Source organism: Dermacentor silvarum, chromosome 10 (genome assembly GCF_013339745.2).
Source record: "Dermacentor silvarum isolate Dsil-2018 chromosome 10, BIME_Dsil_1.4, whole genome shotgun sequence".
In the NCBI taxonomy this organism is placed as follows: domain Eukaryota; kingdom Metazoa; phylum Arthropoda; class Arachnida; order Ixodida; family Ixodidae; genus Dermacentor; species Dermacentor silvarum.
In genome coordinates, this window is record NC_051163.1 from 11,917,714 (window position 1) to 11,936,055 (window position 18,342).

The 18,342-nt window shown below is 44.6% G+C and overlaps 1 long non-coding RNA gene across 1 annotated transcript; it reads right to left on the reverse strand.

The window, feature by feature from the left end:
• Window positions 1-2,221: 2,221 nt before the first annotated feature.
• Window positions 2,222-13,097, reverse strand: LOC125940838 (uncharacterized). Its single transcript, XR_007464038.1, has 4 exons — window positions 12,973-13,097; window positions 10,243-10,323; window positions 7,864-7,908; window positions 2,222-2,242 (listed from the first exon to the last, which is right to left on the reverse strand). It is a non-coding gene; the product is annotated as an uncharacterized LOC125940838 (long non-coding RNA).
• Window positions 13,098-18,342: the final 5,245 nt, after the last annotated feature.

The window sequence follows — 18,342 nt, forward strand, 5'->3', positions numbered from 1 at the left end:
ACACACACACACACACACACACACACACACGCACACACGCACACACGCACACACGCACGCACGCACGCACGCACGCACACGCACACGCACACACACACACACACACACAAAGAAAAAGACGCTGGCAATATTCGTTAGCCCCCGCCAAAAATCCTGCTGTTTCTAGGTCAGTACCATTAATTTTATGAAAAACGATCGCAGAACGTAATCTGTGACAACTAGTAAAAATGCAAAAAAAAAGTATTTAGAGTACATCAGATAGTATAATATAATCAGCGCACTAGCTTTGTTCTTTATAAATATAAGAGAACCAGGATAACTGGTTAGGTATCAATGCAAAGTAAGTTAGCCATGGGTAGCTTCATTGCAAACGATTGCATCCCTGATTTTAGAAATGGAACTTTGCTTAATGAATTAGCTTGCAGAAAACAGCACCAGAGTTTGAGGTCACGAGGGAACGCAGAAATGTATGTACAAAATGAATTCGAAATGTTGTTTCATATGAATGAGCATAGTAACAGAGCAACTGCAAATAAATATATCACATTTAGTGGCTCCGTTGCGTGGTTGTGCAATTTCGGTCATTCATTTGTTTTGTAAGCCCACACTATAGTGAAGTGAAAAACTAGGGGTAAGAATAATCATTTGTTACATTTAGTTAAACATTGTAAGTTCTTTAGATCCGTAATGTATATGGCCACCAGTTTTTTGTTTACTGCACTTATCGTCAGGTATGTGTTTTTGATTATGCATATGCTCCACCAGAGTTAGCGATTTTTAAAGTTCTGAATGAACTTTTCCTTTCCTCATCTCTAGCTGTGATGTAAGAACAGAAATAATACAAAAGGAAAAAAAGAAAAGCTCAATGAAATGCTAAACGTCGTGCATTCGCATTTAGGGGCGCTTGGATCTAGCTGATGATCGATTATGTGGTCGCGTTGGAGTCATTCATGTGTCGTCCATATCCCAGGAAAAGGTGAATGACATGCAATATGTGAATGTGTAAATAGCCAAGCTTCGAAGGCAGTGCTTAGAAATATTCTTTAGTTTTTGCTGGATGTCGATAATGAGTCAACCAGACACATAGGCTGGCAGTACAGCTTATGTATGGTCAATATAGACCCATTAATTTATTGATTTAATTATATTACTTACCATTAGTAGAGTCTGGAAAAGAAGCAGACGTAGGGTACAGTGTTGACGATGCTATCGTGCCGGAAGCCACACTATGCACATAAGTGGGGTGAGAAAATGTAGCAAAATGAATGCACATAAACATGATTGTATTGCGCTTACTATTACTACGCTTAGTACACTTAGCATATTAAGCGCAATATAATCACGAACGTCCACCATCTGGCCCCGTTCATTGCTTTACTAAGCACATAATCAATTGTATCTCCACAAAGGATCGTATTAAAAAAAATATTTGAAAATCGGCGGCCTGTAATGACTCAAGTTCTGCGCGCGCGCTATATTGAAGATGGAGAAAAATGATCAGAACCGTCGACACTAACGTATAGCCTCCCTGAAGACGTCAGCTTATGCCTCTATGAACGTTCTTGCCCATGCTTGCGTAAGTGATAAAAATTATCTACCTTGATGAGAGAATAACGAAAGTGTCTGCCTGTTTTTGCCAATTTGGAGTCGTTATTAGACCTGTTCAGCAATTTCAGCGTCCTTTGATGATCTGCTTTTGAAGGCTGCTTCATGCCTCTGCGACATACAGGGTCCTGCAACCACGTCGTTATCTCTGCAGCTTACCTCATTAGCAGCGAAAGAAGAAATTGCGAAAAGTCGTTAAGAAACTAAAGTACCCACACGAGAGTGAGGCTTCGTGAAAAATGCTTTTTATCTCGCAAGAGCAAATAGCAACTTTGCGTAAGAGCAACTCTTACTGGTACATATGTTGCTTTATTTACCGTATATCGCGTGAAGAAAATGGCAATAGGGAGACATTCGCTGCTCGAAAAAGCGTAAATTACTGTTAATCAGTCTATCTCTGTGAGCGACGTTTTGGTTGAAACCTTATTAACACGCTTCTTTAACGAAGGCGTTCTTTGTTCTGCTACCCGTTGTGATCACAAAAGCCTCCTTGTCAGAGAAGTGTGGTAAGCATCTTTGTCAAGCAGGCGATGAACTTAGCTGCTCGGTTAAACAACCCTTAATTAAGTGGTCCTTAAAACTTAGTGGAGAAGGCATTAGAAAGGCAATTACTTACGCCCGGTTAATTTCTTCCTGGCTGCAAAGAGGAACATTCAAACATGTAGAATAAAGCAGCAGTGGCGTTTAATACAGACACATTGTGTGAATAAAGTAGGCAGTCAATTTCTCCTAAAATCTAAGACCGAGTTATTAAGGAGTTAAGCCTTTCTTTCTTGGTAATTTGTTCGATTTAGGTTATGCAACCTGGTGCGGGCTATACAGGGTGCTTCAGCGAACACACATTTTTAAAGGTTGTCTGTGGCAGACATCACAATGCTAGTTGATGAGCTGGTCTACTTAAAGAGGCGGACATTACTTCCAGAAAAAAGTGAAATTCATAATCAAATAATTAACAAAAACACTAATTACGTTTTTAACTAATTTTCTTATGCCTGGAAAGTTCTGGAAATAAAAAGTTGTCGCAGTTTCACCTGAAAGGCGAAGCATCAATTGCGATAGCAACTTTGTAGAGAGCTATACGGAGTAATGATATTAGCTTTATCAGCTGTATAAACTTGGACATGCAGCAGCACCGGCAACACGTAGAACTGTTGTCGACGCCGTCGGCGTTTTGCCCGCGTTCGCTCAAAATGCGTGCGGCGTTGGTGACTGTTGCCGGAGCCTCTGATATAAATAGGCACTTGGTGCCGCAGCTAAACGTCGCCTCCCTTCCCTCCCCCTCCCCCACGGCCTCTTGCGCGTCGGAAGAAGGCGCGTTTGCTCTACATATATGGTGATTGTAAAGGAGGAAAGAGACGCCTACTTCTGCAGCCCTTAAGGGAGCACAGCGCAGAACGCGCTTTTGTTCTCCGCCGTGCGTTCACTCCCCGTGAAAGCGCGCGCCCCTCGCGCCCTTTCACTCGCACATACAGCGTTCGGCGCGGCAACGATTTCATCTCCATTGACGTCATACAGAACCTCACGGCGACGGCGACGGCGACGCCGACGGCGACGTACGCCGACGGCAGAAATCTGCTTTTGAGTGTCCATATAATTGCTGTCGCAATAATATCTCGAAACTGGTGTGATCCTGAGAATCCGTTCCAAGTGGATATGCCTTGCGAACTATATGGCTAGAATTTGTAAATTGCATTTTGGGCCATCAGGTATTTAGTTAAAATATAATTAGGGAATTTTTTTAATTAGTAGATTATGCGTTTCGATTTTTTGTGCAATAATATCCGCCTCTACGAGTACGCCAGCTCATGAACTAGAATGGTGCTATCTGCCACATTCAACTTAAGAAAATGAGGGGCAGCTTCACACTAGTGGTGCAAAGACTGCACAAACAGCGAAGCTGGCAACCTCACCTAGCTTCAACTTGGTTAGGCTACATTTTGTGCAAGATCACCTCGGAATTATCGACAGCGCAAGGAGCAACGAACTCTCGGTCATTAAAGTATCTGGACGCTTCTGGATGCTCAAACGCTTTTGCTCGGTTTCGCGGGCTCGTAACTCCGGATCTTCTGCCAATCACCGACGTTTCGCCGCCGCGTTACTCGGGATCGAACCGAAGTCGTCTCACATGCTCTTGAGTAGCGGCGCGGCAGCTTTCGCGCCGGTCTTCGTCTTCTTCAGGAGTGACGCCTCTCTTCGGCCGCCCCATCTTCGCGGCGATGTGCTCGGCGCGGAGACGGCGCGGTTTGTGTGCTGCCGCGGCGGTGACGCGGAGCTGTATATACCGTGGGTCGGTGCAGTGACGTCACGGCTTAGCTCCGCCTCCTCGCAGCCGCGCAACCACTCCGCACAGCGCGGTGACGTCATGGCTTGGCAAAGCTAAGGCGAAGCGATGCGGCGCGCTCGATGACGTCACGGCTCACGCAGCTGTTGCGAGGCTCGGCGTGGTCGGTGCAGCTGGGGCGAAGCGTCGCATAGGGATGTTATCGCCAGACGGAGGTTTTGTGGCGTACCCTCAACGGACCATCCTCGAGCTTCAACAGCTTCGCTAGTTCACAAGGGTATGTCCCATTGTGCTTGGACCCTTTCTGCGCGACCTCCAGTATCGGCCCACATTTCGGGCGTACAGCACCGGGTTACCCCCAGTTCAAACAGCTTCGCTGTTAAAATTTCTGAAAGTGTTCGCTGAAACACCCGGTGTAATGGTGTTGGAGCGCATCACAGAGTTGTCTCAAATGGGAAACTGCATTCAAACGGAACGGCATCAAGAACGAAAGAATGACATGCTTGCTGAAAAAGTGTTTTAGTGCCTGGAAAGAGCACCAGTATGTACCTAGGCTAGCACAAACAAGAGAATAAGTTAAAGGCGCCGCACACAAACGCAAGCACGTACAAAAATAAAAGAAATACATAGAAACAAATATTGAATACGCAGTATGAATATACATTACAAGAGGCATACCTGGGCCTTAAAGAGCGAGATTGAAGCTTGAACAAGCATCTGCCGTCGTGTGTGTTACGTAGGCTTCACACATTTCAAGTGCTGCTTGCTCTCTAAATTTCTTCATCTGTATATATTTGTTTATCTACTCTAAAAAGTGCGAGCACCGACATTTGAGGCAAATCGTAGCGAGGTGGCTATCTGACGTTCCTTTCAACAAGTTAGCTTGATTTCTTGATTTATGGTGAACATGATGGCTCGTGTGCCCGATGAAACTGCTTCCAAGCTGCAGCTTGGAGGAATGCTGCAAACCACATGATCACAACACATTGGGTATTTTTGCTTGTGTAAGCTGTTTTATTTTGCGTTAGTTTAGCCGCCTGCATCAAAACTTTGCAACGAGTAATTGAGAACTGTGTGAACTAGAGAAATAGTTCTTGGTCAAGAAATACAGGGACGTTTGGACGAAATAATGGGAAGCAAGGCATCATGTTATGTTCACGTCGACAATTCTCCTTCTTTGTTTCAAACATCTGGAACGTAGGGTAATATTGAAATGTACAAAATGACTTACTCATAAAACACAGTTAACATAACCTTCAATATCGCCTTAACAGGCTCCCCACGAAAATACATCAATTTTTACTAAACCCCGCATTAAAAAAATCACAGCATATCCACGGGGTGAATGATGCTGAGTGGGCGAAGCTCCGGAGGGAATCATCGAATCTCCCGCTTAAGGGGACGCTAGCACAAACGCGTTAGAAACGTGCAGTACTCTCTAGTAAGGGGGAGCGGCCACAGCGTCTTACGCAGCCATTTACACATGTCGGAACGTGCACCGCGTTTGTCGACGCCATCACATGACTGCTGAGAGAGTATACCCCCCGTATTCATAAACGCTCCTCGACTTGAACTTGACTTGCCACCGCTTTGGGCAGCGCGTTCAAAACGCGTTGAAGGTAAGGCGGAGAGGCCACAGCGTCTTACACTAGCTTCTTACACGGGCCGTAACGCGCTAGCACAAACGCGTTAGAAACGCGCTAGAAACGCGGCCTTTCGTTAATGTTGGGTATTTATTGCCATCGTGGTGCATGCGTCCATGTCCGCTTCGTGGCGTAGTGGGCTAACGCCGCGCGCTCGGAAGCGAGGGGTCCCTGGTTCGATTCCGCGCTACGGACACAACTTAGAATTTTTTTCTCACTTTTCTCAGTCTGGTTACACACTACTACTACGACGACGGGGACGGAACGGGTCCCGCTATAAGGAGCTTCGCCCCTAAAATAGCTAAAAGTACCGTTTGCAGGAAAACCGCAAGATACCACCATTGTTGAGCAGTGCGCCCTCAAGTGTCGATTCCTATCAGAAGCTCCTAATTCATCCTGTAGCCAGTTCCAGATAGGCAAGCAGAAAATTAATGTTCCTGAAAATTTTGAAGTCGATATTTTAATAAAGACATAATATAGAGAAGTATTTGTTAATTATATAGATAATTATTTGCTTAAAGCCCGAGAAAAACCACGCTAACGATTGAGATGATATCAGAGGCTCTGCGAAACTCGATGTAACGGAACAAGCACGCCAGCTTTTCAGTTACGAATGCGAATACGTCACCAGGTAAACTTCGACCGCTTCTGCGACGGATAGACGGCGTCGCCGTCTCTGTTGTTGTTGTCGTTGTTGTTATCGTTGTCGTCGTCGTCGTCGTAATTGTTGTTGTTGTTGTTTGAGAGAAACGACATGTTTGCTGTTTCTTGTGGTGCATTTCTCTGCTTCTTTTGTTTGGGACAGTCCTGGTCTTTAGCCACGGTCCTTACCCAGCATGTAGCCATGTCCTTAATTATGTTGTTCCATGTGAACGTTGTTGGTTTGCAGTCGCCATGTACCAACCAGACCAAACTTGCACAATTTTGCAGTTCTGGAGTCTCAACTTAGCGCTGATAACAAACTTAGGAACTCAAACAAAATCGCTTTGCATTTAAGATAATAACGCAAGTCTGAAGAAGGCTTTAGGTTGTTAAATTTAAGGGATGCTTTTTGGTTCATGCTAACATGCACGCACGCACGCACATGCACGCACACGCACACCCGCGCACACGTTAAAGGAATACTGAAGGCTGTGTTCATATTTTACGTTAAGAAATATTGGTATTTGCACTGTTCCCTGTCCGTATTTTCTGTTATGATTGTAATGTTTCCCTGAGGAGATATCAGATACTATAAGCACCATCTTATCAAGAAACGCGTTCCTGACAAATTTCAGAAAATCACGCCGGGAAAAGATATTGATTTTTGCACTTTTGTTCCTTACGATTGTTCTTAATTTTTTTCACAACTAGCTTATGCTTGGTTAAGGTTTCAAGCTAAGTCAATGTGCAGAAGCTGGCCTCAACACTGAATTACTTTCAGAATATTTTACATAGGAATATATGCAGAAGCTAACAAGAAGCGAGGTTTCCTAGGACATTACGCATACAATTTACGGGCATTTACTGGAAGTGTAATTAAAAAGGGTGCTATAAAGTCTGAGAACATGTTTATAATTTCAATCACATTTTCAAGGTCCCTTAGCATACCACTGTGAATTTCGTTACAGTAAATGATAGTATTACTGAAAAATATTGTTTGTTAGCCTAGTACTTTAGGGCAATTTTTTTATATGTGTCGCTAGATCTGGCAGATCATTCGCCGATAAGCCCTAACTGTCGAGATATTTGGTTTATATTATTGCCTACTTACGTATGAGCCGAATGGTACCGCTCAGAGAAAGTATAGAACTTATGATAGTTCGAATTAACGATGAAACGTTAGCCTCATAACATTTAACCCAGAAGGCAGTGTGGCGTTTCTTTCTAGCGGCGTGATTTTTCTTGTTCCTATCCATTTCGAACTACAATACCTGCGAATCGCATAGCTGCTAGTACCGAATATTTTCTTGGCACGCTTTGTACGACACTGGTATTTACAATAGAAATCATCTGCCTGGTCGAAGGTCCAGCCAGTGATATTATTTTTGCGCGCACAATCATAGCCCCAAGGTTAAGACACAGCCGTGTACCACACCTGCCACTCCATGCTAAACGTAAGTATGGTAATGAAAATTACGAAGAGTTTTTACAGGATGTCGAAATACATCCTGTGTGCTGTGTTAAGCGCTCTTTTATCCACAAACTAGAGGTACTGTCTCCCATGTCAGAGGTTGTGCCTGGAACTTTTTGGTTAAAGCCGCGTAAACCCTAAAAAAAAAAAAAAAGAGAACGAAAATGGAGTACAGTGGCAAATTGCTCGTTTTGACGTTGTTGCACCTCGGTCATACTTACGTGGCAAGTTGGGCTTGACAATATGTACTTCTTTGGCTATTAGTTCTGAAAGATAACATAAAAATAGAAAAGACGCAACAATAATGTTCATACAAGAAGCGGAGTGGGTTTCTCTCGATAGCTTTGCTCAGAAAAGTACGCGTTAGGCAGGTGAAGCTGGCCTCCGTTTGTGTTCCTAAATATACAAAAATGCAGCTTTCAACAGTGCTTCTACAAGGGATGTCGCTGGAGCAAATGTTTCGACTAGGACACTTATCTTCGTCATGGCAAGTCCCCTTCGGTTCGTTGATTAATATCAAATTACAAAACCTTTACGAAAAAAAAGTTGACAAAGGAGGTCCCAAAGTAAAAACTGTGGTGAGACCTCCTATGAAACTAGTATACAATATTAGTGACATGAATAGAGGAGACTTGGAAAGTACAAAAGAAGTAAGTTGTCGAAACGTTGTCTCCAGGCACACCTGTTCAAGCACTGTTGATCACTTTCCATCTTCCTGTGTACCTGTTTCTCGTATAAAATCAGGCTAGGCATTGCGGTATACTCGTATGTGACGTGTCTGAGGAAACCTGGCACACTTCACAAACGTATTCCGAACTGATAGCTGATACATCCTATATTGAGAAGCAGTACCAGCGAGCTCTCACACTCCTCGAGAATAGTAAAGACATGTTTGCTGGCTCTGGGCATCGCTCAGTCATTTCCTCCTATAGGTCGCTATATATCACTATCAAGCAAACGCAGGAGCAACGTAGCAGCAACCACTGCTGCGTTCGAGCGAGGGCGTGGCGGGCCGGTCTTACTGACGGCTCCCATGCACGAAGGCTCCATTACCGCGCCATGGCGTCAGCTTTCACCGCCGTAGCCGTTAACATTCCTGGCTGACCTCGAACGTGCAGCCGGTGTAACGCTACGTAAGAACTAAGAATTACGAATTACTGTTAAAAAAAGAAAGAAAAAGAAAAAGCTGCTTGCACTCCCCAAACACAACGTTCAAGTTATCTTTTTTTTACAGTTTAAGTATACTTTCTGCGGTAGATGTGCTGCGTTGGTATTGTGGTGACATTGAGCGAAGTGGACGGGAGCAGGTATATCTCATTCTCGCGCATCGAGAGCGCCTTTCTTAATGACGCTGACAAACAGCTTGTTCAAGGCACAAACAATATTCACTGCGTACTACGCGCAGTTTTGTTATCAGTAAATTAATTTCTTACTTGCGTCCTTTCACCACTGGAGATAAAGATCAGTGTATTGTGAACACATAAAAAATTTAGTTTAAAGTCGTTTTAGGTGAGTGTTCGGTATATCGAAGATGTATTCAACTATCTTAAGCGCATAAGCCTGTTCGTTATTGCTTGTTCCGCTGTATTACATTCACTGCATGCGTCATTGATAATTTGGTTTAACGGTTTAGGTGACGTAAAGTGGCGTCTTGCATCTTAAAGTCAACATCACTGCATTTTTTTTCTGGCAGTGGGAGTAAACTTTGTAAAGTGACGGCTATACAACTTCAGATTTTAATACAGGAATATCGTGCTTTGTTTTTTTTTTTGTTCGGCGTCCGTAAATGGTTCCGCGGCAATATCACTTTGGACCTACTAAACTCGTGCTGTCGAAAAGATTCCGAGCATTCACGTGATGGGCAAATTCCACCGGCTTGCCAGGGGAAAGAAGGAACAAACTATTCTTGATAGGCTTACCTTGATGACAGTGAAATACCACGTAGGGACCAGTGCACCTTCTAAACTACAAGGCATGTTTCATTCGACTAGCTTAAGGTTTTAAACTCTGCGTTTCGCGTCATTAAAGTTCGATCACGAGGCTTTGATGGTGCTTGCTGGTAAAAATACAAGAAATTCGCGTTTTAGCGAAACGCTGTTCTCGGGTGCACGATCGAAAAATGCGTTTCCGGGTAGATTAGCCCTTATCGCTGCCTGCCATAGTTACTCACGTCACCAACACACTATTACGAAGCGACTGTTACTGCCTACTGTGCTTGTCTATGTGGATGTTGTGCGTAATTGTATTTGCGCCATATTTTAAACACTTTTTTTACCCGTTGAACAGCCTGGATAACGTGATTAGGGACACACGGTATACCGCTCAAACGGGAGCTCTAGTAGTGAGAGTTTCGACGTTTTGTTACTTCAAATCTGTCTAATCAAGCAGCTAATGACTCTTGACTTATCAGATGCCGTGAGAAGTAATGCAAGTGGCTTCTGTCGTTGTTGTTGTTGCTGACGCTGTTGTTTCTTCACGGCAGATTGAATCATACCCATTGTGGGTGGATAGGCCGGTAATCGGGTGGTAAGAACAGTTAGTTTTCGCATTTAAGGTGAACATTAACGAAGTATACGATAGACTACACTCCGCCGTCTTACCATAGGAATCCACCGTGATGAAAGTGGCGACGAATGCGGCGATCAGAAGGGTGTACATATTTATACTGCTCATCTTGCGTTCTGTAAAACAAAATGAGAGAAAAAAAAAGCACCCGTCTTGTATTTGTTTTGTCCCCATCTCCCAGTTCCGTTAAATGAATGCGCAAATACACGTTGACAATGCTTAATGTTGTCCAAATACTGCGACAGAGAAGACCTCTGTTAAACCAGATTATATCTCCCGGTTTGTTGCTCTTCAGTCTTGAGCTGCCCTAGAACACGCCAGCATTGACTTCTCCGTGATTCGCTTTTTTTAATTTCATAATTGATTTATTGATATCTTCCTGAAAAAGAAAGAGAAAAAGACTTTAGAGGCGCTAAAGGCGCGCAGCACCTGACGGGTTATACTATTTTAGTATATAGTTGTATATCACATAGCATAGTTTGCATAATATAAAGTTCGCAGCACTGTGCAAAATATTTTTTTAAAGCAGCACTATTATATTAAATAAGTTCCCACGCCGAATTTTAATAATATAATACAAAAGGAATAAGCGGTCGATAAAAACTTTCGGTCTAAATATATTTTATACCAAAACATATAACGCAGTAGTATTTGTAGTATACATAAATAACAATGGAGAATGACATTTTTTATTAAAAAAACACTTAGATATAACATTTCATTTCAATAGGGCGTTCTTTATTTGGCTTGTATTTATTCGGCCTTACCTCAGTTGAGAATAATCGTATTACCTATTTATTTATGTTAAACATGGCTAGTACGAAAGGGTTTGTTTGCCGTAGTTTGTTGGTGTTCATGGAGCCCCGACAGTTCTATACTTTACTGGATAACGAGAAGTATTTTCGTCATTCTGTGTCTTAATTAAGGCTCTGATTAATTATTCGGAGTAACTTCGTATAATTAATCCGATTAGCTGCTAACACGTTAGATTTCTCAAATAGCGGGAATGTGGGAAGCTGTTTCAATTCCCGCCAGCGCCTCACTTTCGCCTAGCTGACCTAAGGGACAACATGAGAATGTCCTCGGAAAAATGCCGCAACCTATGAATACACCGCGATTGCAGCATGAGTGTCGCTATAAATGCTGCCAATCGTATGGTCCACATAGTTTAGTACGTTTACCTGGAGGAAATAGTGGCGTTGCCGTGCTCATGTACGCATAGGCGGCCGTGGCATGGGAATGGCGATATGTGGAGACTTCACATTGGCATTTTTCAGGAGAGCTTAAACATCGTGAAGATGAGGCTGACCATTCCGTCGGTGGCAATGGTTCATTATTTACTAAAATAGTGAGTAAAATGCCGATTGTCTTTTATTAAACCAAGAGAACTCGTTCCGGTTTGTGCAACGATATATACTAATGGCGGCCTCTAAAATTACACCAATATCTCTAACGGTTCCGCTCACGAAGCCTCAATTAAATCGTCTGTTTTCTTGTTTTCTCCACTTGTACCAAGCGGGAGTAGGCAATAACGAAATATGTAATTTAGACAAAATTACGACTTCACCAAAGCATTCGCAGTGCAGGGTAGCAAACTGGATGTTTGCCTTCCGGTTAACCTATACCCGCCTTTCGCATCTCCTGTATCTTTCTCTCTCCCTCGGCACTTTAAGCCTCACAATCTCTATCTCCGATCTCTGGCGTGTGATTAGCAGGTGTGTGCCAAAGAGAGAAGGAGCGCCCGCTAAGTATGAATAAAGAAGAACAAGTAAAACTTGCCAAAAATGACATTTACCGTCATCGACCGGGCCTCTCAATTTTTAACCTTCGCTTCTTTAGTAAACAAGAGGAACTAATCGAACAGTTCCTTATTTGTTGCCGCCGTTTCACCTCAACGCCAAAGTTCGGGTTATACTTAGTTCTTCATCATTCAATATGTAACAGCGCTACCTTGGACGAGGACGCGGGCGACGGAGAATCATGTCTTTATTGGTTCTTGGTCTGATTCTGCTGTTCTTGCTTATTCCTTCGTTCTTTCTTTTCATTATGCAACACGCAGAATTTTCTCAATAGCGCCGAATGTTGGGCGAGTTCGTACGATTTCAGAGTTGGAATGTTCAAGGCAGCACGGAGAAACGTAGACAGAGGGTCGGAGAAATGGGCAAGACAATTGCGCTGCCTGTTTTCTCTGACCTTATGTCTGCGTTTTTGTTCGTGCTGTTTTCGACATCCCAACCAAGAATTTTCTCGCTTGTAATACATATATTTCATTTGAAAGTCAGCGCTTGTCCATGTTTGGTCCTTGATTTACATCCTTATCCAAAGTCCCGCTGTTACATTTCGAATCATTTCGCCTCCTATTCGAGAATGTGCAATGTTCTTTGTCACCTTGTAAATTTTTTTGACGACTGTTCCGCATTTATTCTCGCTTGGAGATGTACAGCTTGGCCGCAGCCACAAGTAAATATGCACGGCTTATCGTATGTTTATAGGAGTACCGAGCAGATTACGTTGCTAAAATGGGGCTATCTTTCTAATCAAACATCTTTCTTTTCTTGCTTCTGTCCAAAATCTTGGCATTTATAGCTCATTTAAACAGTCGTTTTGTGGAGCCAATCCGCCTCGTGGGTATGTGCCATGATGAAACGAATCAACGGGAACAGATATGGCGCGGACTCGGAGCGGAATGTCCTAAGCGTCCGACAAATTGTGATTTACAACCGGCACTGTGTCAACACTTCGGTCTAACCCGACAGGACGCTTACCTGACTTCGAACTGGCTCCCGCTGCCTCACCCTCCTCTCCGCAGTCACTGGCGCTGAGATTTCGATGACTGTGGATGACTGCGACTACGTGCGGCGATCAAGAGACAACCTGACCGCGCCAGCCGTGAGGAAAGCTAGCTGGGGCATCGTTTTTGCTTTACGACCGTCCTCCGGCCATCCATCGCACGCGCGCACAAACGTACACGCGTAATCTTCTGGACAGGGTATACCACAGTGAGGGAGGAAAAACGTGCATCACAGTGCAGGGTGTATACACCGGTAAGCCGTATGAGCGGGATACCAGAGATCATGTACAAGCAACGTTTACCTGTGACGTGTGTATTCGAAGCTGCTATGCAAATATGTGCAGAGGGGCTTACCTGTTTCAACGTTTATTTGGATTGATTGATTAACTTACTGATTAATTGGTGATTTTATTCTGAATAAACATTTCAGGAAAATGTCTTGTGCTAACGCATCTGAATTCCTTGCCTCAAGCTAGTTGGGACTCATTCAAATATAAGCAGGGAAACGGGAACATTTAGTGTCGTGGAAAAAGAAATTGTGATATACAGGATTGCATAACCGTTATGACCAAAAAAAAATTGTGATATACAGGATTGTATAACCGTTATGATCAGTTGTTTCAAACGTAGGCGTTCCCGTTCATCTTGTTTACAGGAGTCTCCTAGCTTTGGACTGGACAACCTTATAAAAGGCTCCTCGAATGTGAGAAATCGTTGGAGTTCAACCGCTAGTTGTGTGGTCTACCGTTAAGATATTCACTGGATTATACTTACTGGGAGAATGTTTCCTACGTCTTCAAGCCTCGCTGGTTAACACACGAAGCGGCTGATGCCAGCCACAGCATCCGCCATGCTGCATGGTATTATAGGATACGCGTAGAGCTGCAGCTGCTGTCCAAGCCCGGGTGAGGTCGTGAGGGCTTCAGCAATACGAATCGTGATCAAGTGCCTCCAGGGATCGTTGGCGGGCAGCCACGGTCCTCGATTTCAGCGGCCAACAGGTGTTTGATTGACGCCGGCATGACTGTTCTTTTGTGGCCACGCCTTTCTCCCGCTTCGTGGGATGACATGATTTGCGGCGCTGACCCGTGCATTGACCGTGATCAAATTGGCCTTGTCCTCTTGACGTCATTAAAGCGACGAACGAAGTTGGTGGTGCCATTTATTAGGTGCGGGCTGCAAAGTTTGTTCTGACCGGTGTCGTCCATTTGGGCCCTCCTCTTGGCCGTTAATTCTGACGCACACATCGAAGGTGCTTCTCTTCGCCGCTACGTCGTGCACTTGCCAGTCGGGATCGACACTGTTATAAATGGCGACTGCAGGAGCGTTTTTCAGGCTAATGGCTGACTGCTTGCTTATAAGACGTAAAAACATACTGCGTTCGTTTGCAGGTCCTGACAACGCATAGTCCCGATCTGCAATGCTGCACGCGAAACAGAAGCATTGCTCAAATAACAAGGTTACTTATTTGTGGTTATTCTTCGTAGTTATTATTTCCATTTCGTGCACTATGAAAATTACGTGATGTAGTTACGCGTGGTTCACCACGCGGAGCAGTATAGCACGGCCGGAAAGGCACTTAAAGCATGGCAGACCGCGTCCAAAGCTTCTCTCCCTCTCTCTCTTTTTTTTTATGTGTAACAGTTTCTCGGCAAGATGTATGCTGCAGTGCGGGTTCCGTCACACATACATGTCACCATCGTAATAATTTTGGATGAAATTGCGCCACTTTCTACGGCCTTGTGCTTGTGGTGAAACTTCGTTTAGTAAACCAATAGCATGACATCATTTCTTCTAGCAGGAAAGTAAATTATCTGAAAATGTGCAGGCTCTTAACCAAAAAGGACGACGTTCGTGAAAGTTAGGAAGACGTTCAGGTCTTCATGCGGCATACTTCTTCCCGCACACACACACGCGCATTCATGCCCACGCACCCAGAGGTACATATTGGGAGTTCAAACAGGAACACTAGGTTTACGCAGGCCTCGCAAACTTGACTGAGTTCGTTGAAACATTTTGCAGAATAGGCAGGTGTTTTTGCTATGAATATTTTTATAAACTTACACGAAGTGTGCATTTCATGAAAACGCTTCCGTCTCCTTCGCAAGGCTGCGAGGCAACAGCGAAACCAGTCATGCGAGGCGGGCCCTATTTCAAGAAGACAAGCAAATAAAAGCAGTGCTGCTGTCAACGTGGTGTCACGTTGAAGGGTGGTTCAGGCTAAAACTACTCTTCCTGTAGTTACCGTCACTTACGCGTGCCTTGCGAAGTATTCTAGTCTGGCGACATCACACTGAGTATAAGGCGCTCCAGTGGCTCCCATATTGCTTTAGCAGTCTACTGCGGCTTTCGGAAAGGCAGGCTCATCAAATAACAAGATGCCGAGAAACTTTCCACGTTCCACTATGTAAGTGGGTTGGCAGTGCTTGAGGATGTACATACCGCTGACGGTATTGCTAGAGAGACGCTGAGTGGTAGTGCTTTCAGGAGCTTGTTAAAGAAGGCCGTCGTTTGGGAAAGCACACATACGCTCCTCTTCGTGAATGTCGTCCTGTCAAAGCCTGAAGAGCCGTCAAAACCACATGGCGTATCGTGGGCGGTGGCATCGTCGAGACAGCAAGAAGCCACGTGCCGAATGCTGACGGCCTAAGTCAGATAAAAAGGAATGAGTGAATAATTAATAATTGGCTGATATTGGAAGCGCTCCAGCAGACATGCCAAAACTCAATCTGCCCTGTCTGCTTTTCCGTTCTCTGTTTGTGTGCGGGCTAGTGCTCTTCAAGATCTGTTCGTTATGAACGTAAACCAACTAGCCCGTCTCGCTATCTTGTTGACTCAATTGTGCAAAAGAAATTTGCGCCTGGGATATCTGCGAGCGCTGTAGTGTGGCGGTGAGTTCTTTCTGAAGCTTTCAATCACCGGATGCTCTGTGGAGCATGCTGCGTGGTGCATCTCCAATTTGTCGGCGCATTCAAAGGGCGTTTATCTTCGTTGGGGGTGTTGAGTTTGGCAGTCGGAAAGAATCGAGAGCTCGTTACACCTTTCATGCTGGTGTAGGCGGAAGAAAAGCAAGAGAACGTAAGGACTCGTGAAAAAAAAAAACATTGTTTCTGAGTGAGCTGACCGGCTAGGGTCTCGAGATAGAGACGGATGCGAAGAGGGTTGTGGGGTTGTACGTGATTCGTCGGCTGCAAGTGTTCGTGCGAACTCTGTGGCGTGTCCCAACTCATTACGCCTTGTCGTGACACGGGCGTTTATTAACGCTTCAGGCTTAAGGGAACCGACAGCCAATATTTATGGTACTAATTTTTTTTCTTTAATTCAACGAAAAGCTTACCAGTCATAGTGTGCAATCGTGTAGTGGTAATGGGGAGAAAGTCTTGGAACATTTTTTTATGAGAATATTTCGATCAGAAGCCGCGGTTGTGTTGATGCATTCCTATGCTGGAAACAGTGAGGGGAGAGCGCGATAGCGATTGCGTCCCGGCATTGATGAAAAACAGACTAAAAGTGCGGTCATAGCCGTAAGAAAATAATAATTGATTGATGAAACCGATGTTCATGAGGTTCATGGCTCCCGAACTGTTGAATTATTTCTACACTATTAACCTCGTCTTTCGAGGTTTGCTGTCCAACTGCTTTGGTGACATGCAAGTCAAGCCAAGTTCGTTCTAGCCAAGCGAAGCCAAGCTTTGCAACGCAAGGCGGCGCTTCTATTACAAGGAACTGTACTTTAACACGTGATTCGCTGTTCAGAGTGTTGCCGTTCGGAAGCATGTCCTCATTTTGAAAACCTGAGTGAGCTGGAGCAAGGAATTCTAGCTCGAATGCGCGATAAGAACGTACATTCCTTCCTTGTTTTCGTCCTTACGTTCATAGCGAACCGGACGTATGTCTTGGTAACCGCCCTGCTCTTCCTTGCTTCTATCTCTCTACAACCATACGAACTAGAGTGTGAAACAGAGTAATGTGCGCCGCAATGGAATGGGGAACCCCATGGTTCCGCCTATTCACCCATTGCCGTGTACATCGGCAGCTGGCAGGAACGACCTCACCATGGAGCAGGGAAAAACACGAGGATAAACACATATCGTATTGGTTCCATTACGGTGAACATGGTCTGCCTGATCAAAGCGAAGAGCAAATGTAATCTGCGCACAGACATGATCCTTGCAAAGAAACCCATTGTGCAATGGTAGCGAGCACGTGTAGTGAGCCTCGCACTGCTGGTGTAAGCAAGCAAAAATTCCTGGCGCAATCAGGACTGGCGATACGTGAGTAGACTCGAGGTGATTGCTTTCTTTTTCTGAGAGACTTATTGCGCACTCCGACTGCAGTCGGCGAATAATGACGTCGTTTACTATTGTTCCCCTCTCACTCATGGCCTCTTGTAAGCGTGAACTTTTTTTTTTTAGTTTTTAATACGCGGAAAATGAAGTGCGAACGCCTATAAAACATAAAGAATGTCATTTTAAACACTATCTATGGTGCACTTAATAAATGCCGACTTGCATACAGTAGTCTCAGGCCACGTGGTAATAGTCCAGCCTTAGTATGCTACAGTATCGCTCCAAAGCGTTGTGAGATACCATTTTTCATTACTTTCTGTGGCAAGTTAAAGGCATAATTCCTGCGTGAACTGCGAACAACATTTTCGATTCTATAAGTATACAGATCATAGATATGCAGATCATAGATATCCAGATATGCAGAACGCTATGTCGCAGTATATACCGATAAAAAGATGTGCTGACGTTTGGGAGTTTCAGACGTCCCAATGTCGCAAATGTCGGCATATCTTTATCGGTGCCGCCACCACACAGGATCATGCTACTTCTTCAGAATAGCGTCGCGACGACGCCTACGCCGTCCGATCTACTGAGGTCAACGCCCCTTTAAGGACCAACCCGCTCCGGTACACCACGTCTGATCCGCCCCCCTTGTTCTCTCCCGCAGACTCCATGTCGCCATCTTGATGCCTTGAAAAATTTCCTGGTGCACGGCTACTAGGCCACTCAGGTCATTCTTTCAACTCATGTCACTTGAGCTGCTCCCGCGCTGACCGGCTGACTGGACCATTCTTCTAAAACAACCAACAAACGCACGCCGCCTGCTACACCGACGGTTTCTATTTAGTTCTCTAAAGGATTTTTCTCCCCTCCCTCCAACTTCCCCGCCCATCTCTCTGCGTGATTTTTTTCTCCTGCCGCCTCCTTCCTCCCTTGCTCTCTTCCACTGCCGATGCCGAACGATGCCTAGAAACGCTAACGCCAGCGCTCCTTTTTTTTTTTTTTTGGTTCATTCTCTGCCTTTTATAGCCAGCCACCGCCGACAACTACCACAC